The sequence below is a fragment of the Bos mutus genome, chromosome 20 (genome assembly GCF_027580195.1).
Source record: "Bos mutus isolate GX-2022 chromosome 20, NWIPB_WYAK_1.1, whole genome shotgun sequence".
NCBI lineage: Eukaryota > Metazoa > Chordata > Mammalia > Artiodactyla > Bovidae > Bos > Bos mutus.
The window spans coordinates 54,862,588-54,875,352 of NC_091636.1; positions in this window are offsets into that span (position 1 = coordinate 54,862,588).

Sequence of the window (12,765 nt, forward strand, 5' to 3'; positions counted from 1 at the left end):
TCTCTCTCTCTCTTGAAATTTTAAAGTTATTCCAAAGTATTTGTGTCACTGTGTTGCATTATTACTGTTGTTGTTGTTATAAGCTGTAACATAACATTTGTCTTTGTGGGGATAAGGTAAAATTCAGTCTAGAAGGTTGACAAAATCATCATTCATGATGAAATTTTTCAGTTTTCTAAATAATAACAAGAGATAACAAGAGGTGGATATTCCCAGGCAGACACCAAAAGTGTCATAGGCTGACTTTTCTATTTTACCAATTCTACCATCTTCCTGGGTTGGGAAGATCCCCAGGAGAGAGAATGGTAACCCATTCCAGTATTCTTGCCTAGAGAATTGCAGGGACAGAGGAGCCTGGCAGGCTACACTCAATGGGGTCACAGAGAATCAGACACAATTTAGGGACTAACACTTTCGGGGCCACATGAAAAAGGAGAAGAATTTAAAGGGATCTATGTATACCTATGGCTGATTCATGTTGAGGTTTGACAGAACACAACAAAAGTCTGTAAAGCAATTATCTTTCAATAAAACATAAATTTAACAAAAAATAAAAAAAGGGAGAAGAACTTAGATATAAGCTTAACAAAATATGAGCATGCCTTATTTGCAGAAAATTACCAAAGCCTGATAAATGAAATAAATGAAATTTCAGTAAATGGAGAAGTAATCCAAGTTCATGGAAAAGACTCAATATTTTTTAACTCATGATAAACCTCTGTCCAGCTAACAAAGATAATTATATCTGTATATTCAACATAAAAGCAATAAATTTGCAGCAATCATTTTATAGATATTAATAAACTTAAAGTCAAAGAAAGTAAAATACTCAGAACATTTTTTTTTATGGAGGACTCACATTACCTGATTTCAAGTATTACTAGAAAATTATATTAATCTAGAATATCAGTAAAAGGGTAAACACAAAGACAAATTGAACATGATAGGGAGTATAGAAATACACTGAGACAAGTGTAGTAAACTAGTTTTTGAGAATCTTTTAATTAAAAAGCAGAGACATTACTTTGCCAACAAAGGTCCGTCTAGTCAAGGCTATGTTTTTTCCAGTGGTCATGTATGGATGTGAGAGTTGGACTGTGAAGAAGGCTGAGCATCGAAGAATTGATGCTTTTGAACTGTGGTGTTGGAGAAGACTCTTGAGAGTCCCTTGGACTGCAAGGAGATCCAACCAGTCCATCCTAAAGGAGATCAGTCCTGGGTGTTCATTGGAGGGACTGATACTAAAGCTGAAACTCCAGTACTTTGGCCACCTCATGCGAAGAGTTGACTCATTGGAAAAGACCCTGATGCTGGGAGGGATTGGGGGCAGGAGGAGAAGGGGACAACAGAGGATGAGATGGCTGGATGGCATCACTGATTCAATGGACATGAGTTTAAGTAAACTCTGGAAGTTGGTGATGGACAGGGAGGCCTGGTGTGCTGTGATTCATGGGGTCGCAAAGAGTCGGGCACAACTGAGCTACTGAAATGAACTAAACTGAACTGAATGGAAATTCAGTGGGGAAAGAATAGTCTTCTTAACAAAGCTACCCGAGTGGTTAGACATAAATTTTATAAAAAGAATTTAAACACATACCTCCCACCTTATACAAGACTAACTCAAGATGGAAAATATAAATAACTTAAAATGCAAGACTGTAAAATTTCTAGAAGAAAATGTATGGGAATATCTGTGTAATTTTGAGTTTCATGAGGAGTATACCACCAGAAGCATTCTCCATTGGGGGAAGAAAAAGATAAATTGCAATTCATTGTATATATTAATAAAACTTTGCTTTGTGAAAGATGCTATTAAGAGAATGAAAAGGCTAGTGACAGACTGGAACTAAATATTTACAAATTATATATCTGATGAATGACCTTTGTCTATAATATATAAAGATGTCTTAAAATTCAATAAGGTAAGAAAAAAATTAAAACAAGTATTAAATATGCAAAAGAACTTCACAGAATCTTAAACAAAGAAAATACACAGATGAGAAGTAAGCATAGCTCAGCTGGTAAAGAATCTGCCTGCAATGCAGGAGACCCTGGTTCAATCCCTCGGTTGGGAAGAGCCCCTGGAAAAGGAAACAGCAACCCACGCCAGTATTCTTGCCTGGAGAATTACAAGGACAGAGGAGCCTGGTGAGCTACAGTCCATGGGGTCCCAAAGAGTCAGATGAAACTGAGCAACTTTCACTTTTCACTTTCACAACATAATACATCATTAGGAATATGTATATTAAAACCAGAAATAGACATTACATACCTAACAAAATTTGTAAATACCAAACACTGATGAGAATCTGGAGCAACAACAGGTCTCAGGCACCGCTGGTTGCAAGGCACTATGGCAGTCTTTTTGCCACAGTTATGGTGGTTTCTTACAGAATCAAATGCAGAATTAGCACACAACCCAGAAGTTTCACTCTTAGGTTCAACTGTCTTTAAAATCTGTATCCACACAAAAACTGGCACACAAAGCAACTTTATGCACAATCACCAAAACCTAAAAACAACCAACATGGCCTCCAATTAGCAAACAGATAAACACATTGGGGTACACATTTAAATGGAATACTAGTCAGCAATGACAAAGAACAAGCTATAATTCATGTAACCATTTGGAGGAGACCTAAATGCATTTTTCTGAGTGAAAAAACACAGACCCAAAAAAGTTACATACTCTATGGTTTCATTAGTGATACCATCTAGAAAAGGCAGAACTAACTACAGGAACAGGAAAGAGACCAGTAGTCACCAGAGGTGTTTTCGATGAGCTGTATGACCAGGTGAGGCACAGGAGGTATTTTCAATTGGTGAGACTATTCAGGATAATACAGTGGTAGCAGTGTCTCTGTTGAAACTCACAGAACTTCACAACACAACAGGTGAAATTTAACCTATGAAAATTTTAAAAAGTAATAATTATTAGGAGGTCTAGGAAATTCCAGAATGAAATCCAAACTGCAACCAAAAATATTCTACTCTATTAAAAATGTGCAACTTAAAAAAAAAACTGGAAATAGAACTGCCATATGACCCAGCAATCCTACTGCTGGGCATACACACCAAGGAAACCAGAATTGAAGGAGACATGTGTACCCCAATGTTCATTGCAGCACTGTTTATAATAGCCAGGGCATGGAAGGAACCTAGATGTCCATCAGCAGATGAATAGATAAGAAAGCTGTGGTACATTTGCACAACGGAATATTACTCAGCCATTAAAAAGAATGCATTTGAATCAGTTCTAATGAGGTGGATGAAACTGGAGCCTATTATACAGAGTGAAGTAAGCCAGAAAGAAAAACACCAATACAGTATACTAACGCATATATATGGAGTTTAGAAAGATGGTAATGATGACTCTATATGTGAGAGAGCAAAAGAGACACAGATGTATAGAACAGTCTTTTGGACTCTGTGGGAGAAGACGAGGGTGGGATGATTTGAGAAAATAGCATTGAAACGTGTATATTATCATATGTGAAACAGATCACCAGTCCAGGTTTGATGCATGAGACAGGGTGCTCAGGGCTGGTGCACTGGGACAACCCTGAGGGATGGGATGGGGAGGGAGGTGGGAGGAGGGATCAGGATGGGAAACACATGTACACCCATGGCTGATTCATGTCAATGTATGGCAAAAACCACTGCAATATTGTAAAGTAATTAGCCTCCAATTAAAATAAATAATTTTTTTTTAATGTGCAATGTAATCTTACTGAAAGGTGATGGGGAGGGTAGTATTACCTAAAATAACTTTGGATAATGATCTTTTGGCTAGAAAATCTAGGCCAAAAGAAAACAGTTATATGGATATTCACTTTAGTTGGTAAAGTTATTTCTCATAGGTATGTGGGTAAAAGAAATTATGAAACTGCTGTATATGGATATTGAGATTGAACATATAAGTAAATGTAGGAAAGATGGTAAGAGCCAGTTTTCTTACTGTTGGACTGTGCTGCTATGCTGTGCTCAGTTATGTCCAACTCTTTAAGACCCCATGGACTGTAGACCGCCAGGCTCTTCTGTCCATGGGATTCTCTAGGCAAGAACATTGGAGTGGGTTCCCATTTCCTCCTCCAGGGGATCTTCTTGACCCAGGTATCAAACATATCTCCTGCATCTCCTGCATCGGCGGGTAGATTCTTTATCAGTAGCACCACCTGGATTACAAATCAGTCAGTGAGGACAGACAGTATAACCCATGTGGGAATTTATTATAGCTGAAGAAATCAATATAAATTCATGCCCCCCTTAATATACATACAGATAGATAGCTTTGTTGCTGTTCAGTTGCTCAGTCATGTCTGACTCTGTGACCCCATAGACTGCAGCACACCAGTTTCCCTGTCCTTCATCATCTGCCAGATGCTCAAACTTATGTCCACTGAGTCAGTGATGCTCTCCAAACATCTAATCCATTGTTATCCCCTTCTTGTCCTATCAATCTTTCCCAGTATCAGGATCTTTTCCAATGAGTTGGCTCTTCACATCAGGTAGCCAAAGTATTGGAGCTTCAGCTTCAGCATCAGTCCTTCCAATGAATATTCAGGATTGATTTGCTTTAGGATTGACTGGTTTGATCATCTTACTGTCCAAAGGACACAGAAATAAATAAATGTGGGGGTGTGTGTGTATGTGTGTATGTGTATATATATATATATATATATGTCAATATAAACACATATATTTCTTAACTTTGACTGCTGAGAGAGTGTAGAAATAATGACACCTCAGTAGCAATAAGCAAACTCAGCCAGGCTATTGGATTCTAACACTATTCTCCAATGAAAGAAATCAGGGATCCTTAGAAAAGTGGCTGGTTCTAGGGGATATACCAGCTGAGAATGGAGTATCTTGTAATGACAGCAAATAAGAAAGTAGTTAAAAAACAAAAGGGTGTGGATATGTCAAAGGGACACTAGAGTAGTCAACTTAAAAGAGCTTTAAATGGCTAAGAATTCTGAGCAACAGAATCATTAGCACAGTATGAAATGAAATTCATGAGTATCTACTGATACCAATAAAAGACTGAATAAATATAGAAGAGGGAAATCTGAAGAATTCCAAATTAATTGTGGAAATACTCCCTCCTCAAAGATAAAGCTTAATTCCCACCCTCTAGATTGTGGGATAAGTTTAGTGTCTTGCATCAAATAGTAGGAGATCCTGGTTCAATTTCTGGGTCAGGAAGATCCGCTGGAGAAGGGATAGGCTTCCCACTACAGTATTCTTAGGCTTTCCTTGTGACTCAGCTGGTAAAGAGTCCGCCCACAATGCAGGAGACCTGGATTTGATCCCTGGGTTGGGAAGATAACCTGGAGAAGGGAAAGGCTACCCACTCCAGTATTCTAGCCTGGAGAATTCCATGGACTGTATAGTCCACGGGATCACAAAGAGTTGGACAAGACTGAGTGACTTTTACTTTCACAAGGTAGAATATAGGAAAGGAAGAAAATAAAGTTTTCAATGGAAAAATCTAGTAGACATTAATTCAGGCAGCTGGCCAAAATTTAACATCATCACTGGTAAGTCATGTTGAGAATGTGTCGTGAAGTCACTCAGTTGTGTCTGACTCTTCGTGACTCCATGGACTGTAGCCCACCAGGCTCCTCCATCCATGGAATTTTCTGGGCAAGAGTATTGGAGTGGGTTGCCATTTCCTTCTCCAGGGTATCTTCCCAACCCAGGGATGGAACCCGGGTCTCCCGCATTGCAGGTAGACGCTTTACCATCTAAGCCACCGGGGAGAATGGCACTTAATCTCTGTGGTCTTCTTCCCAAGAACCCATAACTGCAGTCTAAGCATGAGAAAACCATCTTGGGAACTCAGGTGATATAAGAAAATCTATACCAGCACACAAAAAGAGACAACATACAGAAAACTGCAGGGAGAGAAACTGAGGATCCTAGCTGACAGTTAACCTCAACCACAAGACCTCTAAGTGATGTCAAACAATTTGAGATCCCTACCTTCAAAACTTCCATCTGAGGCTATGGAAATCACAAAGTAGAGTTAAGACACCTTAACTGGCCTTTTTGATTCATATACAGAATTCATGAGTACAATAAACATTGTACTCATTTAATGCAGTTTACACTGGGGTAATTTATTATGCAGCTATAGTACCAAAGGAAAAAAAATCAAAATTACACTGAATGAAAGAACCAAGAAACAAAGCTGTAGACATGAGCCTAGTGCCAACCCGATTAATCTATGAACAAAACTAGAGCAATGTTTGCTTGGATTGGAGGGCTTTCTAGAAAGCAGCATGAACAAACTTTCTTGGATAATGGAAATAGTCTATTTTTTTCCTTGTGGTGTTGGTTAAATGAGTATTCATCTTTCACTGTACATGTTCAAACTCTACCCTTGTTGTTCAGTCATTAAGTCGTGTCTGACTCTCTGTGACCTCATGGATTACAGCAAACCAGGCTTCCCTGTCCTTCACCATCTCCTGGAGTTTGCTCAAACTCATGTTCATTGAGTCAGGGATGCCATCCAATCATCTCATCCTCTGTTGCCGCCTTCTCTTCCTGCCCTCAATCTTTCCCATCATCAGAGTCTTTGTACCCTTAATCACAGAGATTTTTCACCTCAAATTCTTTCTGGAATGAGATTCTTTAAAATGTTGTAAAAATAAATATATGACATTTTTCTTACAAAAGTAAACTTCTCTTTGATTTCTCTGTGGCATAATAGACAATAAACTTCAATATTCTAAATATGATTTTATCTGTTGGACTGTGATCATTCACAACATGTCTGTGATTTAAAATAACACTCTTGTTATGAATGTTTGCTAGCAAATGATGCCAATGGTTTTGCCTACTATCATGCTGAGAATGTCATCCTGTTTGGAGGCAAATCGGCCTGATTCTGTATTCCATAATGTACCATGTAAAGCGTCACTTGGTGATGGCTTTTTAATGAATACTTGATCTGTTGTATTCAACATTCATTCAACAAACACTTGATTACATGTCTGCTAAATGGGGAGATTAAGATAAGTTTAGGTGAAAGAAGAGTAAGAAAGAAACATTATCTCACTAGCCTATAGTCAGTAGTTAAAACTATGAGTTAGTTTTATTTTAGGCTACTGAGCATTTCCACTCGAACTTCTCACCTTTAAAGTTTCAGTGTTGACACTGAGGAAGTGTTTTTATAGTGTACTTCACTACAGTTTCTTCAAAGATAAGTCAAAGGCTATACTCCTTTGATTAAACCTCAAAGCTGGTGCTTTGAACTGAAGAATCAGTGACTTGAAAATAAAATATATATATATATATTTTTTTTTTTTTAATCTTGTAACTTTTTTTATAAAGGCCATTTTTGAAATTTTATGTAACAATATTCCAGGGGGCAAAATAAATAAACAAATGCTATTCTTCACCCTAGTCCCAAATCAAACTATTGATGTTTGTTTCTGGTATTGCTATTCTAATTTTAAAATTCCAACCAAAATCATGACATAAAAACAAATAAAATGAGTGGCCATAGACTAAAAGAAAGCAGAATTTTATGGAGTTATAATCAAACAGCAAAGAATCTGCCTCCAATGTGGGAGACCTGTGTTACATCCCTGGGTCGGGAAGATCCCTGGAGAAGGATAAAGCTAAACACTCCATTATTCTTGCCTGTAGAATCCCATAGACAGAGAAGCCTGGTGGGCTGCAGTCCACGGGGTCACAAAGAGTCAGACACAACTGAACGACCAGCACACAACAACAACATATTTGGTGAAAAACTTTCTGTCATAAATCTTGACTTTCAGTCTCTAAAAAAGTCTGTCCTCATCAACATATTTTCTACCAGTTACATAAATATGTTATATCTATAATCTTAAATTTTATAAGATTAGAGGGAGAAATTAATTTTTCTATTGAATGTAATATGATGATAATGTATCAAAAATAACTGGTGAAATCTAACTGTTACTGTCAAAGAATTATCATTACCAAATACAAATAAACTAGCCACTACCTGGAATTCAATTTATTTCTGTCTTGTTGTGTAACAACAAATCTAAAATGTAGCATGACCATCATACTTGTGGTTATTTAATATAAACTGGATACTATATATATGTATATAATATAATATATATTATATTATATATTATAATTATATTGTATATTCTATATTATAATAATATAAATAATATATATTATATAATATATATATAATTGTTTAGTATCCACTTTATATTATATATACAATGTATTATATATAATATATAATAATTATAATTGTATATTATAATAATATAATACAATATATATTACATATATATTGTTTATATATATATATATATAATATATATATTATACATATATACATACATATACATATATATAATACAATATATATTATATAATATATATATAATTGTTTAGTATCCACTTTATATATAAATATATATATATATATAAATAAAGTGGATACTAAACAATTATATATATATTTTATATATATATACTTTATATATAAAGTATATATATACATATACTTTATATATATATATATAAAGTGTATACTATATATATATATGTATACATATATACATATATAATACATATATACATATATAATACAATATATATTTTATATATATATACATATACTTTATATATATATAAAATATATATATACTTTATATATATATAAAGTGGATACTAAACAATTCTATGAACATTGTTTCCCACAGGTTAAGATTTAAATTGTGGAAAATTCTATAAGAGATGGGAATATCAGGCCACCTGACATGCCTCCTGAGAAATCTGTATGCAGGTCAAGAAGCAACAGTTAGAACAAGGCATGGAACAACAGACTGGTTCCAAATTGGGAGAGGAGTATGTCAAAGCTGTATATTGTCACCCTGCTTATCTAACTTTTATGCAGAGTACATCATGAGAAACGCTGGACTGGATGAAGCACAAGTTGGAATTGAAGCTGAAGCACAAGATTGCCGGGAGAAATATCAATAACCTCAGATATGCAGGTGACACCACCCTTATGTTAGAAAGTGAAGAGGAACTAAAGAGCTTTTTGGAGAAAGTGGAAGAGGAGAGTGAAAAAGTTGGCTTAAAGCTCAACATTCAGAAAACTAATATCATTCATTTGGTCCCAACAGTTCATGGCAAATAGACAGGGAAACAATGGAAACAGTGACAGACTATTTTTGAGGGGGCTCCAAAATCACTGAAGATGGTGACTGCAGCCATGAAATTAAAAGACTCTTATTCCTTGGAAGAAAAGCTATGGCCAACTTAGCATATTTAAAAAGCAGATATATTACTTTGCCAACAAAGGTCGGTCTAGTCAAAGCTATGGCCTTTCCAGTAGTCAGGTATGGATGTGAGAGTTGGACTACAAAGGAAGCTGAGCATTGAAGAATTGATGCTTTTGAACTGTGGTGTTGGAGAAGACTCTAGAGAGTCCTTTGGACTGCAAGGAAATCCAACCAGTCCATCCTAAAGGAAATCAGTCCTGAATATTCATTGGAAGGACTGAGGCTAAAGTTTAAACTCCAAAATTTTGGCCACCTGATGCGAAGAACTGACTCATTGGAAAAGACCCTGAAGCTGAGAAAGATTGAAGGCAGGAGGAGAAGGGGAAGACAGAGGATAAGATGGTTGGATGGCATCACCGACTCTATGGACATGAATTTGAGCAAGCTACAGGACTTGGTGATGGACAGGGAAGCCTGGTGTGCTGCAGTCCATGGGGTCACAAAGAGTCAGATAGGACTGAGCAACTAAACTGAACCGAACTGAACTGAAGATTTAAAATCTTTTGATTCAGTTATTCATTCATTCAGATACCAAAATTAATTTCAGAATTAACTTTTTTAAGATAACTCACATTTGTAGAAGAGTACCATTTTTTACTCCTCAGAAAGTTCATGAAAAGCAGAAATGGTTTGATTATTCAGCTGTGTCAAGGCTTCTCCTGGGGAAAAAAAATAAATAAATAAAGAAGGAAGTGTGAAGCACTGTAACCATGTAATAATTCTATAAACTTCATTTATGATTTCACAGGTTCACAGAATAAAAGCAAAGAGAAAAATCTTTTTCCCTCTATTTCCATTTTAATTGGGACCTTTAGAGACTCATTTTTATTTTGGAAAAAAAAAATCCAGCAAAACCGTGGAATGTGGGGATCTTGGCTGTACTTATTTTTTCTTTAATGTTATAATTCATTGCAAACTGAACTTCATCGGTTCCTCAAATGCCAGGAAAGTCATTTAACTATGTTGTACGTGAACCTGTCGACAGGTTGGAGAAAAGCAATTTTAGATGTCAGAATGAGAAAGTACTGGAGGAAGAAAAAGAAAAACAATCTTTTAAATGCAATCTCTATGTTAAGAGGCATTTTTATTTCCTGTAATGTTACCCTTTGATGTATATACAATTCCTAGAGTAGTCAATTAAAAGATTAAAAGACCCTGTGGCTACATTATGAATGATAATTATTTGAGCAATCTGCTGCTCAGGTAGATAAATGGCTGTGTCTGGAAAATAGTTTGAAAATAATGCTGCAAGGACAGAGAGAAGTCAAAATATTTTTTCTCATAGAATTCAACATTGAGACATAATTTCTTAAGCACGTTGTCTTTCAAAGTCAGCTCTTTGAGCCACAGGTAACTAACTGAAATTTTTTCAGAGGAACTCTGTGGATAACCATGCCCACTCATTTAAATAGCACCACAGATAAGAATCCTAGTGCATAAAGCAACTGTCCTCAAGTGCAGATCATTTGCCTTTGGGAAAGCTGCAAAGAGTTTATTCCTGCTGCCACAATCAAATGCAATCTTTCCAATCTGACCCTTTTCCAATCTGATTGCATTTTCTATATTTTCCTCAGTTGACAGGCACATGGATCCAATTCACTTTGGATAACGAGATCCAATTCCACATTCAAAAGTGGGCTCTTGTTTTTGAGGTTTGCAAGCATCACTTCAGTCATAAAAACTTTTTACCAGCAACCATGAATCTCTCATCCTTGTGGCAAATCCTAGTGGTCTAGGCAGAAACACTTCATCTGGAAGTTGAGAGATACTCTCCTAAGTAAACATTAAGCCTTTTAAAATCCAAAAATTGAATAAAGAGAGGAAAGTTAATATTCTTTATCAGAGACTTATGCTAATTCAGTATGAAATGTTAAACAATAGTCCTCCTAGTAAAAACTCCAATGGCAGACATTCAAACAGTTCAATGAACAACAAATAAATTCACTATGGAATAGAATGAAGTACTTACAATTAACTTTTAATAGAAACACATGGAAATATTTTGGCTTAATATGTTAAAACGCAAAATATAATGTTCAATTCTGTTCTATTCATCTATTCAATAAATATTAATTGAAATTAATTTCATAAGGATTAAATCAGTCCTTGAAATAGACATTAAGGTAATTTTACAAATAATTCAAACTTGAAATAACTATCTCTGAAATTTTAAATTAGCTTTACATTGAGTTAAATTTATAGAAAGCATAATTATTTATTTGATTGTTATGTATGGACCTAAAATGATAATGATATTTTATGGTATGTTAATTCAAGTGATATATAACCTGATCATTGATAAAAACTACTTACAAATGTATATCTCATAAAGTGTGATATGCTATATATATATATTTATACATGAAACATTTTCCCAATGTTACATGAAATATTTTGCAACCTTACTAGATAGGATAAGCTAGAGGCTCTTAAAATTCAGTGGTTTTTTTTTTTTTTTTTTTTGAGTGTGTGGTGGTGGTGGTTGTTGTTAATTTGCCATCCAGTGCAAAAAAAACATGCTACACTAGGCTTCATCAAGTAAAAAAAGGAAAAAATATCAATTATTATCAAACTTCAGTGTTTTAATGAGAATTACATAGGACATATTCTTTTAAATTAAGGTTTCAAATCTCCATTCACAGAGCATTAGGTTTAGAAAAAGCAGAGGAACCAGAGACCAAATTGCCAACATCCGCTGGATCATGGAAAAAGTAAGAGAGTTCCAGAAAAGCATCTATTTCTGCTTTATTGACTATGCCAAAGCCTTTGACTGTGTGGATCACAATAAACTGTGGAAAATTCTGATCAGATCAGATCAGATCAGTCGCTCAGTTGTGTCCGACTCTTTGCGACCCCATGAATCGCAGCACACCAGGCCTCCCTGTCCATCACCAACTCCCAGAGTTCACTGAGACTCACGTCCATCGAGTCAGTGATGCCATCCAGCCATCTCATCCTCTGTTGTCCCCTTCTCCTCCTGCCCCCAGTCCCTCCCAGCATCAGAGTCTTTTCCAATGAGTCAACTCTTCGCGTGAGGTGGCCAAAGTACTGGAGTTTCACCTTTAGCATCATTCCTTTCAAAGAAATCCCAGGGCTGATCTCCTTCAGAATGGATCACAATAAACTGTGGAAAATTTTGAAAGAGATGGGAATACCAGACCATCTGACCTGCCTCTTGAGAAATCTGTATGCAGGGCAGGAAGCAACAGTTAGTACTGGACATGGAACAACAGACTGTTTCCAAATAGGAAAAGGAGTACGTCAATGCTGTATATTGTCACCCTGCTTATTTAACTTCTATGCAGAGTACATTATGAGAAACGCTGGGCTGGAAGAAGCACAAGCTGGAATCAAGATTGCCGGGAGAAATATCAATAACCTCAGATATGCAAATGACACCACCCTTATGGCAGAAAGTGAAGAGGAACTAAAAAGCCTCTTGATGAAAGTGAAAGTGGAG